At 39.7% G+C, this 13686-nt stretch overlaps 1 long non-coding RNA gene across 1 annotated transcript; it reads left to right on the top strand.

Annotated features, from left to right (window-relative positions):
• Positions 1-1636: 1636 nt before the first annotated feature.
• On the top strand, positions 1637-6303 carry LOC132780160 (uncharacterized). The gene is made up of 3 exons (XR_010910520.1): positions 1637-1786; positions 3377-3397; positions 6284-6303. It is a non-coding gene; the product is annotated as an uncharacterized lncRNA (long non-coding RNA).
• Positions 6304-13686: the final 7383 nt, after the last annotated feature.

Raw genomic sequence — 13686 nt, 5'->3', positions numbered from 1 at the left:
TCTGGAGGATATAAAGAACATGGACAGACTAACTTATTTTCTGAAAGGACATGAAGGCAAACCCAAATGCCCTACATAATGGACTTTACTAGACATTTTTTTCAAAAAAAAAAAAAGCAGAGGGAAATGATACAACTATGAGAAGATGGAGAGACTAATTATAATTTATATGCAAGAGATTAATTGCCCGGGTAGGAAAATAATTCGGAAGTCAATAAGAAGATTTTATTTTTATTTTTTTCCTTTTTTTTCCTTTTACATATATATTTTTTACAATTTTTTCCTTTTTTCTTCATTATGTAATTTTTTCATTTTCATTTTTTATCCCAACTTTTTGTCTTCCCTCCCCCTCTAGTCCTTCTATTCCCACTCCCATTAGGAGGGAAACCTCCGTACCCTTTTTACCATAGTTAGCTTCTTTCTCCTTTCTCTTTCCTACTTGTTAAACTTTCCTACCCCTTTTTACCCCCCCCTTTTTTCCTCTTTCCTTTTTTTCCTCTTTTCCCCTAAAAATTACTTTAAAAAATAGTCTCCGGAGGTATAGCTTCTTGTTACCACCAACTTCAACCAATGCGCTCCGGCACCACGAGATGCAGAGCCTAACTCTAGAAATGGGGCCACAAAGTGGAATCCACGTCATGCGAGTGTGGAGAAGAGCAAACCACTGACCACCTGCTGCAATGCAACCTGAGCCCTGCCACATGCACAATGGAGGACCTTCTTGCAGCAACACCAGAGGCACTCCAAGTGGCCAGCTACTGGTCAAAAGACATTTAATCAAATACCAAACTCGCAAATTTTGTATTTTGTCTGTTTGTTTGTTTTGTTCTGTTAGAAATGTAATATGATTGACTGGTTGCCCTGACACGACAAATAAATAACCAATGCAGTTCTCTCAATAGCAGGGAATGCCAAAAATATTATTTTCCAGGAGATAGTTTGTCTCCCTCTCAATGTTGATACATTGACTCAAGAACAGGAAACATAATGTTGTTGAACAGGAAAAGAGATTTAAAGATGGGCTTAAAGCCAACCTTAAAAACTGCGGCATAGACACTGAGAACTGGAAGCCCTGGCCCTTGAGAGCTCTAATTGAAGGTCAGCTGTGACCAACAGTGCTGTGGAATTTGAAGAGGCATGAATGAAGGGCAAAAGGGAGAAATGTGCCAAGAGGAAGGTACATCAAGCCAACTCTGACCGGGACCACCTTTCACCTAGAAACTGATGTCATCACTGCGAGAGAACATGTGGATCAAGAACAGGGCTCCACAGCCACCTACAGACCCACCGCCAAGACACTACAGTTGGAAGACCATCATCCTCAGGATATGAGGGATCACCTTGAAGGAATTGTGGCCTTCTCATAGAAATTAAGAAGATCACATGGAGGAAATTCTGCAAACTATCTTGCTTTTCTGAGTGGGACTGATAAAAAAATTGCAAAAAATGTCTCCTGCCAAATTTTTGTTGTTAGAAGAAGACTTGAGTCCACGTTGCAACAAGTCTTGGAAAGGAAGAGGACTTTCCACAAAGATCATCATTGTCTTGGAGTAATCTTCATGACCTTTTCTTCCTGACAAGATGAAATTGTCAACAAACTCAATGGAAGCTTTCCGTTTGGGGAGTGTGACTTCTGGAAAGCGAGCAATAAATTGCCATTTCTGAGCCACCAGTTCACACTCTGAATTGTTTCGTCCCAGAGAAAGAAGGTCTGGACCCATCTAAAATGGAGCTCCCATTTGTGGTGGCCATTCTCATGGCCTTTGCATACTGCACCAATGCACAGGTGAGGTTGAAACTGACTTCTGGAAGAAAGATCATATTGATACTGTGGTGATGGAGATGGTGTGTAGAAATCCCAGAGTGGAGTAGACCTCATGGGATGGAATTAATTGATCACACTGAGGTCTTGTCGAAATCAGTGCCACAAGCAAGGGATAGGCAGAGAGAAAAATGAGGATACTACTTTCAAATAGGTCATTTTCCTTCAGTCCCCAACTTTCTAGCATCACAGAATTTGAGACCATGGAAATCTTTCACACCTAGAATGCTTTGATATGCGGTGTTCACATTTCTTTGGGTGCTAACATTATATTTATGAATGCTCAACTGAAGATTAACTAATAGAAATTGGTTAGCAAAAAATGTTATTTCTCCAAGAATGGCTGCTAGGGATAAAAATATGTCTGTCTGTATGTGTGTGTGTGTGTGTGTGTGTATCTTCAAGATATATGGTCTCTGTTGGGCATTACTAACAATAGTATTATTTTCTGTGCAGAATAAGCAGTTTTCTGTATATAAATGTTGTAATTAGGGATGTGTAAAATTCACATGTAGTTGACTAGCATTAAAATTTTTGCATAAGAAATACCCTTTTCTGCCCAGAATAGGCTGTTGTGTGCACAGAAAATACTGCTATAAATACAAAACTACTCAGTGCACACTTTGTGCAGGTAAATCTTGTTTTGAAAAGTGTGTGGTTTGCAAAGATATTGCCATAGCAAGAATATTTCTAAAATGTCTCAGGGCCATTTATGTCCTTATATATGTATCTGTCAGTTGCCACATGATGGCAGTAAAAGCCAATGTGGATCTCTGGCCTTAGTCTGAATGTGTCAAGCCTAATATCCTTTAAGCACCAGGACCTATCGAATTTGGATTACCACTTCATCACACTAGAGAAAAAATCCACTTAAAATCTGGTTTGTGCCTCCTGCAGAATTCTGGGCTTTGTAGTTTAGGGAGGATTCTTTAGCAGCCTCACTAAATTACAAATCCCAGAATTCTGCAGGAGCCAGAAATTTGATTTTAAGTGGATTTTTTTCTCTCTAGTGTGATGTTAAGTAGTGTCAGGACTGGTTAATACTTGGATGGGAAACCATTACAGAAAGCCAGGTGCTAAAAGATTTTTTTTGGAGAAAGTAAATGGCAAAATGAATATTACTTGCCCTACAAAACATATAAATTCATGGGACTGCAAGAGATGGACTGGTAACTTGAAGGCACACACAGCTGTATACACAAACATTTACACATAGGATGTGACTTCAGATTGTATGGTAACTTAATTAACTGATAATAGAGACTGCTTTTTTTTAAATGTTTCATTGTGCCTTTATTGTGAGGCTGTAGCAATCAGACCAAACAACCAAATCATTTATTTTGGTCATAGACCAGCACAGGAAATAAAAATCACAGTTTCATACAAAATTGGTACATTTAGTACATTAAAAATATAAATACTGAAGCATAATAGGGATGAGGGAGCGGAAGGGGAAATAGAGTAAAACATACAATGCACAGGTCTATCAGCAAATTATAGATCAACCATTATATCATCACAACTCACAGACTAACTTGTTTTTCTTTTTTCCAGCGTTATTTTCCTCCACCCCGTGTGAGTATAAGGAACACATTTTGTGGCTTTTTTGGTTTTCTTGATGGGCAGTGTCAGTCTATATCAGGGGTCCTCAAACCTTTTAAGCAGAGGGCCAGGTTACAATCCCTCAAACTGTTGGAGGGCCAGATTATAATTGGAAAAAAACCCATGAATTAATTCCTATGCACGCTGCACATATCTTATTTGTAGTGCAACCCCCCCCCCTCTTTAAAAACAATGCAATAATTAAAATAAAGAACAATTTTAACAAATATAAACATTAGTATTTCAATGGGAAGGTTGGGCCTGCTGTTGGCTGATGAGATAGGGTTGTTGTTGTTGTGCGCTTTCAAGTTGTTTCAGACTTAGGTTGACCCTGAGCGAGGGCCGAGTAAATGACATTGGAGGGCCGTATCCAGCCCCTGGGCCATAGTTTGAGGACCCCTGGTATATATGATGCAATTCAGTTAACACATTCCCTACAATGTCATGCTACACATGGTTTTCAATGTATAACTAGCACCACTCAGGGCCCTTCCACATAGCCCTATATTCCACAATATATCAAGGCAGCAAATCCCACAATATCTGCTTTGAACTGGGTTATATGAGTCCACACTCAGATAATGTGGGATTTCCTGCCTTGATATTCTGGGGTTTAGGCCTGTGTGGAAGGATCCTCAGCTTCATGATCAGTCTGGCTTGTAGTCTCAGGTCCGAAATATCTGGACAGCCTCAAGCTGCAATGATATAGTTTGGCCCTTTGTGCACAAGCAGATTGATTTTCAGTGGTGCTTTTATTGCTTCTATGTCATTGTGACAAGAATATTCCCTGTACATCATTCTGGTAAGATTTGGTCCATTGGCGTCAATATGGAAAATTTAGAGGCTCATTTCTCCATCATTTATAGGTCTATCAGGATGAAACGTGCCTCACTTGTAGGCCACATTTATGATTGCAAGCCTGCCAGGTTTCAGAACGTTTCACCAATCCAGTGATTTTTGGTATTTTTAAAAAAGTCTTTACCATAAAATTTTTAATTTTTAAAAACCCACAATAGGGGGTTTAGGGAATTGAAGTGGCTGAGAAAAAAAATGAGAACACACAGAGAGAAAAGCCTCAACTGTCATCATGCCCTGGGAGGGAAGACAGGCTCTCATGCCGTACAAAGTTCTGCTGGGAAAGCAAATTCGAATTTGACTCAAGTGGGCGCATGGGGGGGGGGGGCTTCAGGAAGGGATGGAGGAGCCCGCTGGAAGAGGAAGAGCTGCAGCTTGCTTGATTTGAAAGGCGGCCTACACACTGCCTCCACTTAGCCCCATTAGTCCCCATTATCTGAAAATATTATTATTATTATTATTAAAAATGTAATATTTGTTTGTGGGATTGACATAAATCAAAAACCACTGGACCAATTGCCATCAAATTTGGCCACAAGACACCTACCAACCCAAGGAATGACCATCACTCAAAAACTTGATTTTGTCATTTGGGAGTTGTAGTTGCTGGAATTTACAGTTAACCTACAATCAAAGAGCATTCTGAACTCCACCAATGATAAAATTGAACCAAGCGTGATACGCAGGACTTCCATGATCAATAGAAAACACTAGAAGGGTTTGGTGGGCATTGACCTTGAGTTTGGGAGTTGTAGTTCACCTACATCCAGAGAGCACTGTGGACTCAAACAATGATGGATCTGGACCAAACGTGGCACGAATATTCCATACGCCCAAATATGAACACGGAGTTTGAGGGAAATAGACCTTGACATTTGAGAGTTGTAGTTACTGGGATTTATAGTTCACTTACAATCAAAGAGCCTTCTGAACTCCACCAATGACAGAATTGGAGCAAACATCCCACATAGAACCCCCATGACCAATAGAAAATACTTAAGCTCTCCAGACAAAGAGCCATTCAGCCATAGATATAGACAGACATATACGATTCACACACAGAGAGATATAGTATTATAGATTTGAAAAGGACCCTGAAGAAGGACAATTATATCTTGCATGTTCCAGAGTAGGCAAACCAGACAATCTCTGCATCAACACTGACAAAGAAACAGCAAGAAATACTGTTTATCAGCAAGCATAAAGAAATTACATATATTAGAAACCAACACTTTCTCATTACTTTATTTTCCAGATCACCAGACTGAGCCTTAGCAACGCGTGGCAGGGGACACCTAGTAAAAAATATTTTTATACCCCGCCACCATCTCGCCAAAGGGACTTGGGGCAGCTTACAAGGGGGAAGGCCGAAATATAGATTAAAACCCACACAATAAAAGAAAACAACAGCAAGTAACATCAAAATCACAACACACAAATTAAAAACAGTATCATGGCTGAAATATTAAGTGCTGAGTGCGGGGGGATCAGGGAATGTGCAATCGTTCCTGGGTAGAGCCAGGGAAAGTACAAGATTCATTTCATATTCAATTAAAGGTCACATCGTCCTTAGGCATTTACAGTAACAGGATTACAGGTAGGAGGGCCAACTAAAGTGCAAAGAGCTATGGTGAGATCAATCCAATTTCTGGTGTGATCCATATCAGTTAGAGCTTCAGCTGCCTGGCTTGTTTCCAGGGATTTGGCAGCTGAATCCCCTAAAATCCCCGAATCTGGTACATCAAAACGATATTATGCACACCCCTAATTTCTAGCAGCATCACCTCCTTTAATGTAAGTGTAGGCCACCAAAACTATATTTTCTAGACTACAAATTCCATAATCCTTTCCCATTGGCCATTGTAGATGGGGCAGGTGGGAGTTGTGGGAGAATGCCACAAAAGAACCATCGTTTCTCCAAATCTGCTATAGGGAAGCATCTCCAATGGACATGAACAGGTAGAAACCAACAGGATCGGTGAATGTCACTTTTAATTTCTCTAGGGGGATTCAAGCTATGGCAGACACATCGACCCAGAGTACCATGCTCCTATTCCATATCCACCACCACCACCTCCTCCTAGATATCCTGCTCCTCCAGTGAGTATGACCATTTTCTGTGCTCCTTTGTGCCACATCCCCTTTTTTAACAGACTAGTTCTCACGTTGACTCAAGCAGGGCTTCCAGACCTCAGGGCCTTCTCTGGTCCACAGGCTACAGAGGGAATGACCATGCCTTGAAAAGTATCTGCACATTTTTCTCATTTGTTATACATGGCCTTTTAGATTTCAATGGCATACTCTACACTTATTGAGCACTGAGCATCAAATATGACACTCACTGAGCATCAAATATGACACATTTGATGCTCAATGTGTCATATCTAATGATAGCATCAAGTGCCATTCTTTGTAACATCATCAGATGTAATGTAATTACATCCATGTAATTTAACAGTTCCCAGGACTCATTTTCTTTTGTAATCTCAGTCCCTGGGACAGAATGGATCTAGTAACCTAGACACAAGTGATGTTAATTCCCATACAACCCAATGTTAAGCATTGAGAATCACATGGTCAGAGAGCCAATGTGGAATAATGATTTGAGAGTTGAATTAGCATTCTGGAGACAAGCATTCAGATCTTAGTTAAGAAATATGGCATTTAAATATTTAAATATTGTGTCAATAAAGTAAAAAAAATAATTTCTCTCTTTCTTCTGAAGGCCTCTGTTTATGGGGAAGGGTTTCCTTCCTACCCTCACCGCCCTCCACCACCTCCTGGACACTATGGTTCTGAATTCCCCCCTCCTAACTATCCACGCCCTGCCTACCCTTACTCGGTGAGTATGAGATATAGGATTTGCCTGCTTAGATCTTATCGTCATTGTGTTGGAAACAAGACTGTGTTCAATTTATCTCTCTGTTAGACCCTATGTATGTCTTGGGCTGATGAAGTGTTCTGCTTAGTGCATTAATATACTCCCCAACTGTCCTGAAGTGTCCCAATTAATCCATTGTTGAATAATTTTTCTGCTGCTTCTAAAATATCTCAGTTTCTTTCTCTTTTTCCCAGGCCCCTTCTACACTGCCATATAAAATCTAAAAAGATGAAACAATGAGCCCAAGAGAGCCTTATCACACTGACGGACTAACTGGAATTTTAAAGCAGCCACACAACTGAATTTTAGAGCAGCCACAGCCACACTACTGCCAACTCATACAGAAACTTCAGGGCTCCTTTCTCCCTCATTTTTAAAGCTATGTGAGTGAAACTTGTTACAATGGTAGAACATATTTACCAGTGCTATCCCACCAAATTTCAGAATGTTTCACTTATCCATAGATTTTGGGGGAATTTTCAAAGTGTTTATTAAAAATCATATTTTTTTAAAAACTACGAGAGCTATCTTCTTGAATTTTATATACAATGCACAAGATAACCAGGGCAACAATCCCCAGAAGTTTCTGAAAGATTCACACAGCTACAGATTTTTGGGAATTAAAAAAAGGTCAAAAATAATTTATTCCCCCGCTCCCAAATGACCACAGCAATTCCTTGAATGTCTGTCTGTCTTTATGGCACACAACCACATAACTTCAATTTAGCACAGGTTTATACTATTACTTACTTACTTTAGTCCTCTTTGCAGATTCAATAATTTTATTTCTTATTATTAGACTGACTCTAAATGGCTGATACCATTGGGGCTTTTTGATGCTGATCACTGCATTCTGGAAAATGTAGTTTAGGGCAGGGCCTTTTGCATACTCTGCCACAGGGGACCTTGCCTTCCCAAACTACATTTCTGAGAATGCTGTGTTCTCAGTCTCCTACCCAAGTTTGCTAGTCTTGCCCCCAGTGCCTTCCTTATGGCAATCAGGCCAAAGAAAAACAGGATTGATGTTCTTTTGGCTTTACCAAAGTTACTTAATGCTTATACTGAAAATTATACTGACCTTAGGAGACATCCAAATGTTACAGAATCTTAACAAAAAATATTGGTGAATGTTTTGATCCTTAACCCCCCCCCCCACCTTTCCTGCATATTTCTAATATCAATTCGTATGCACGAATTTAACGAATTTGATACGAAATACCAAGAGTAATGGTAATTTTGCACACCTCTAATATTTAGCTTATTGCATCTAAGTTGTACAAGTGTACGTCTACCACTTGAACTGATTCTGAGTTTACTCTCCTCCCTTTAAGAATGTGACTTCATATATCTGGAAGGAGAAAGAACCAGTAGAAATGAAATGTGTATTGATTATATCTATCCAATGAGAAACTAATGCTTGAAATGAAAATTCAAGGGGTGACAGAATTGCCATATCCAATAGAGCCTTCTTTACACGCTGATTCCAAAGTGATTTCCTTGGAAATGATGTCCAATTGTCATCAGTGGAAATGGCTCCACAATGTCTGTAAAGTATAGGGCATTCTATATGGAAGATTCATATAGAATCAAAGAGTTGGAAGAGATCTCATGGGCCATCCAGTCCAACCCCCTGCCAAGAAGCAGGAAAATTGCATTCAAAGCACCCCCGATAGATGGCCATCAAACAGAGAAGAGCTAATAACATTGTTTTGTTTCTGTTTTTTCTAGGATGATAATGAAAGAAGATGGTCATGGGTAAAATACATTTTATTTACCTATAGTAAATAGTTACCGTAACATAGTAAATCGTAACATTAGCTATGCTACGGTTCACATGATTTACTGGATACACAGATTATCTCCCTGATTTCAATGCTCCTGCAATTGACATGCTTTTTGAAACCTTTCTACGGTTGCTTCTAATTCATCCCCATTGAGGCCAGTGCAGCATATAACAGGCAAACATAAGGAAAGTCATCATTGTCATAGACCAGTTAAACAAACCAGTCCAAAACCTATTCAGCACACTGTATTTTCTCTCTTGCTTACCTTGGCGCCATCTAGTGTTCAGTCATGAATTTGCAAGCTAATCCACCTTTCAAACATTTTCAATTGAAAGTGGCGCAGTGGGTTAAACCCCTGTGCCGGCAGGACTGAAGACCAACAGGTCACAGGTTCAAATCCAGGGATGAGCTCCCTCTATCAGCTCCAGCTCCTCATGCGGGGACATGAGAGAAGCCTCCCACAAAGATGTTAAAACACCAAAACATTCGGGCGTCCCCTGGGCAATGTCCTTACAGACGGCCAATTCTCTCACACCAGAAGTGACTTGCAGTTTCTCAAGTTGCTCCTGACACGACAAAAAAAAGTTTTTGACCTTACTTTGGTTCCTAACCCTTTGAATAATTAGCAGATGCCTGTTCCAAATTAATAGTTTATTAACTGACATTGAACATAAGACAGATGAATTATTTTATATATTATTTAAAATACATATCTCATCCTTATTTTATTTATTTATTTACCATATTTATACCTTGCCCTTCTCACCCTGTAGGGGACTCAGGGCAGCTCACAAATATAGGCAGTGATTTGATGCCATAAGAACATACATCAATATATATATATATATATATATATATATATATATATATATTAAAACAATAATTAAAAACATATAAAACATTAAAAACACTTTTTTAAAATCACACAATCCAGTATCCTAGTCTGCGGCTGTTCCAGATTGTTCTTAATACTCAAAACCTCAAACATCACATATGTATTAATCCCAAAACCTAACAGATGGACTATTTCAGCCTGTTCTTACATTCACTCACTCCTTCATCCTCTCATCCAAGAGACGCCGGGCAATCTCTATTAACTTTTTGTCATCAACTATAATTCAAATTCCACCAGACATCCTATCAACAACACTCACTCCCAACATACTACTCCACAAAGTACCTTTTCAGTGCTTGCAAATTACAGACAAGTTTCATTAATATGACAGATAAGCAGGCATGTAGCGGGGGGGGGGGGGGCTTCGGGGGCTTCAGCCCCCCCTGAAATTCTCATAGTGGTCTGCGAGAAGGCCTTACTAGTGCATTATTTAAACTGTTATGTTTATTCATATCATGATCTGATCACCATACTCAATATATCCCATATACATGGGGGTATTGGGGTAACGATACAAAAGGTTTGCTAGGGTAGACCCTCTTTCGCTCAGAGTCAGCCCCCCAAATCAAACTCAGCCCCCCCCCCCCAATCAAAATCCTGGCTATGGGCCTGCCTATAAGGGTTCCTTAGGATGTCATGCTTACATGCCACAGTATACCATCATATGTTATTTACATTTTTCAGGAGCCAAATGTGTTTGCAAGCTTATAAACCCCAAGGTTCCACTTTTCAACCAATTCCACCTTATGACAGTTCTGCAGTCTCTAAGGGGGGGGGGGGTGGTTGGTGGGTGGGTTCTTGTACATAAATAACGTTTTCCATCAAGAGTCCATAAAAACACAAATAATGCTTAGAATTCTCAGTCAGAAAACTCTAAGGTTGCATAAAATTCAGCCATCACAGTTAAGGGAGAATCATAGTGCTATAACCGCACAGTGTGGAAAGACAGCTCTTTTTTTGGTCAGCACAAGCATGATAAGAAATAATGGGCCTAACCCAACAGGAAGAAAGTTCAGGATGCATTCCCATTGCAAAAACAGAAATGGTCCTTCAATGCGAATTCTAAAATCTCATTGAAGGATGAGACTCTTCGAATAACTTGTGCTGTTTCCTTCATAGACTAGTTTCCTTGAGTGGATTCCAATGCCGGTAAGTATTCAGAAGCTTAGGAGTTGTAGTTTTACGTCTTTAGCCTTCTCTGACAAAAAATGCTGATTCCTCACCTAAAGACAAATCACAAGATTCCGTAGAATGGAGTCATGGCAATTAAAGTGGTATTAAACTGTATTCAATCTACAGTGTAGATGTATTTGGGGCCCCTTCTACACAGCTGAATAAAATCCCACATTATCTGCTTTGAACTGGACTCGGATAACCCAGTTCAAAGCAGGGATTTTTTTTGCCTTGATATTCTGGGTTATATGGCTGTGTGGCAGGACCTTAAACATCCAACTATAAACAGATAATGTGAATTATCTGATTTGATAACCTGTATTATTTGGCAGTGTAGAAGGAGCCTGAGGGTCCTTCCACACAGCTATATAACCCAGAAAACCAAGGCAGAAAATCCCACAATATCTGCTTTGAACTGGGTTAACTGAGTCCACACTCAGATAATGTGGGACTTTCTGCCTTGATATTCTGGGATATAAGGTTGTATGGAAGGGCCCTGAGAAACACTGAACTAATATATATTTAGAGATATCAGAAGTTGTCAAGAGATCTGGAACAATGGATTGTTTGCTGCTAACACATTGCATTTTGAAAGCAACTAGTAAAGAAGAGAATGTATCAGTCTGGATAACCTGTGCCTTTTTTTCTTATAGTCTGATTTCTTTGGGTGGCTATTAGTAAGTATATAGAAGACATTTTATTCTCTGGTTGAGTTGTATGATCCCAGGGTTGACCACTGAACTTGAATTTTGACTGAATGGGGAAACAAGATTTCAGCCACTGGGTTGTAGTAATAGACTGGCAAACTTAGGCCTCTTCTACACTGCCATATAATCCAGATTATCAAAGAAGATAATCCATATTATCTGATTTGAACTGGATTATATGAGTCTACACTGCCATATAATCCAGTTCAAAGCAGATAATCTGGATTTTATATGGCAGTGTAGAAGGGGCCTCATACTACATTTCCCAGAAACTCAAGACAATAATCAAAATATCATGTTACTGGAGGTCCTTCCACACAGCCCTATATCCCAGAATATCAAAGCAGAAAATTCCACATTATCTGAGTGTGGACTCAGGGTCCTTCCACACAGCCATATAATCCAGAATATCAAGGTAAAGAATCCCACAATATCTCCTTTTAACTGGAATTTCTGTGTCTGTCTACAATGCCATATATTCCAGTTCAAAGCAGATAATGTCGGATTTTATTCAGCTGTGTGGAAGGGGCCTTAGACAACCCAGTTCATAGCAGATATTGTGGGATGTCTGCCTTGATATCCAGGGATATAGGACTGTGTGGAAGGGCCCTGAGGAACTGTGAAAATTGTAGCACAAGAAATTGACTTTTCCAACCTCCTCTCCTAAATTAGAACATTAGAAACATTACTAACATATTGCTTCCTCTGGGATACAATGATGCATAGCATCAGTTCACTACTCATTCAAGTATTCATTCACTAACTGTTTCGCAACCATTATCAACCAGATTTAAATTTGCAATGTCGATATTTCCAAAGAACTGGAATATTTTAAAATCAAAAACTAGGCAATGATTTGTTGAAGAGTTTTACCTTGCTAGTTAAATCCACCTTAGACAATTTGGGAATGTGGACATATTTGGAAACCAGAATTCTTTGGAAGAATTCCAACTCAAAGTATTCAAAATGTTTAAATTATGCATCTCATGATATTTGATATCTGAGTTGCTGAAATATATTAGTAGATAGCTTGAAATAGCGGTGTGAGCTCCTGCTTTTAGACCCAGCTTCTGCCAACCTAGAAGTTCAAAAACATGCAAATGTGAGTAGATCAATAGGTACCACTCCGGCGGGAAGGTAATGGCATCCATGCAGTCATGCTGGCCACATGACCTTGGAGGTGTCTATAGACAACACCAGCTCTTCAGTTTAGAAAGGGAGATGAGCACCACCCCACCAGAGTTGGACACGACTGGACTTAATGTCAGGGGAAAACCTTTTTTTATCTAGCTTGAGTGTCTATTTGTAATTGTGTAAATGTGAGTAATGTACTAAGTAATGCTTAGTAATCCTGAGAGGTAGTTTTGGGACTACTGAATGAACCCTAATTTTTTGCTCTTGATTTCTTATTTTTCAAAGGACTTTTTGGGTGTTGGAAATGAACGGGTAAGGATTGCTGGGGGAACAAAATATAACATTCACATAGCTTTCTCCGTTCTTATGGCAAACTTATTGGCGCCCTATGAAGTGGTTGGGTGTGTTTGTCTGCTTGGTTTTTCCCAGGTGTGAGAGTTATACTCCCCCTTTCTGGGCATACAGTATCAAGTATTTCTCACCATGAATATGCTTCTTAACGCTAGTGGAAAATGCAGTTCATTAGGATCAGGAGGAGAAATGTGATCCCCACTCTTGAAAATACTTTACTTACTTAGGTGATCCCTCGTAGCCCAACGATGATAGTCTTCCAAGTATAGTGTCATGGCAGTAGGTCCATAGGTGGCTGTGGAGCCCTATTCTTGATCCACATGTTCTCCTGCAGTGAAGATATCGGTTTCCAAGTGGAAGGCTTCCGGGACGGTCATGGTTGGCTTAATGCACCTTACTCTTGGCACTTTTCTCCCTCCACTTGAGCCTCTTTGAATTCCAAAGCAACCTTTTGGGATATGGCCGAAACTAAACAGTCAGCC

This window comes from Anolis sagrei, chromosome X, assembly GCF_037176765.1.
Source record: "Anolis sagrei isolate rAnoSag1 chromosome X, rAnoSag1.mat, whole genome shotgun sequence".
Lineage (NCBI taxonomy): Eukaryota > Metazoa > Chordata > Lepidosauria > Squamata > Dactyloidae > Anolis > Anolis sagrei.
The sequence above is the reverse complement of the archived record's forward strand: the minus strand, read 5'-3'. Positions and strand labels throughout refer to the sequence as shown.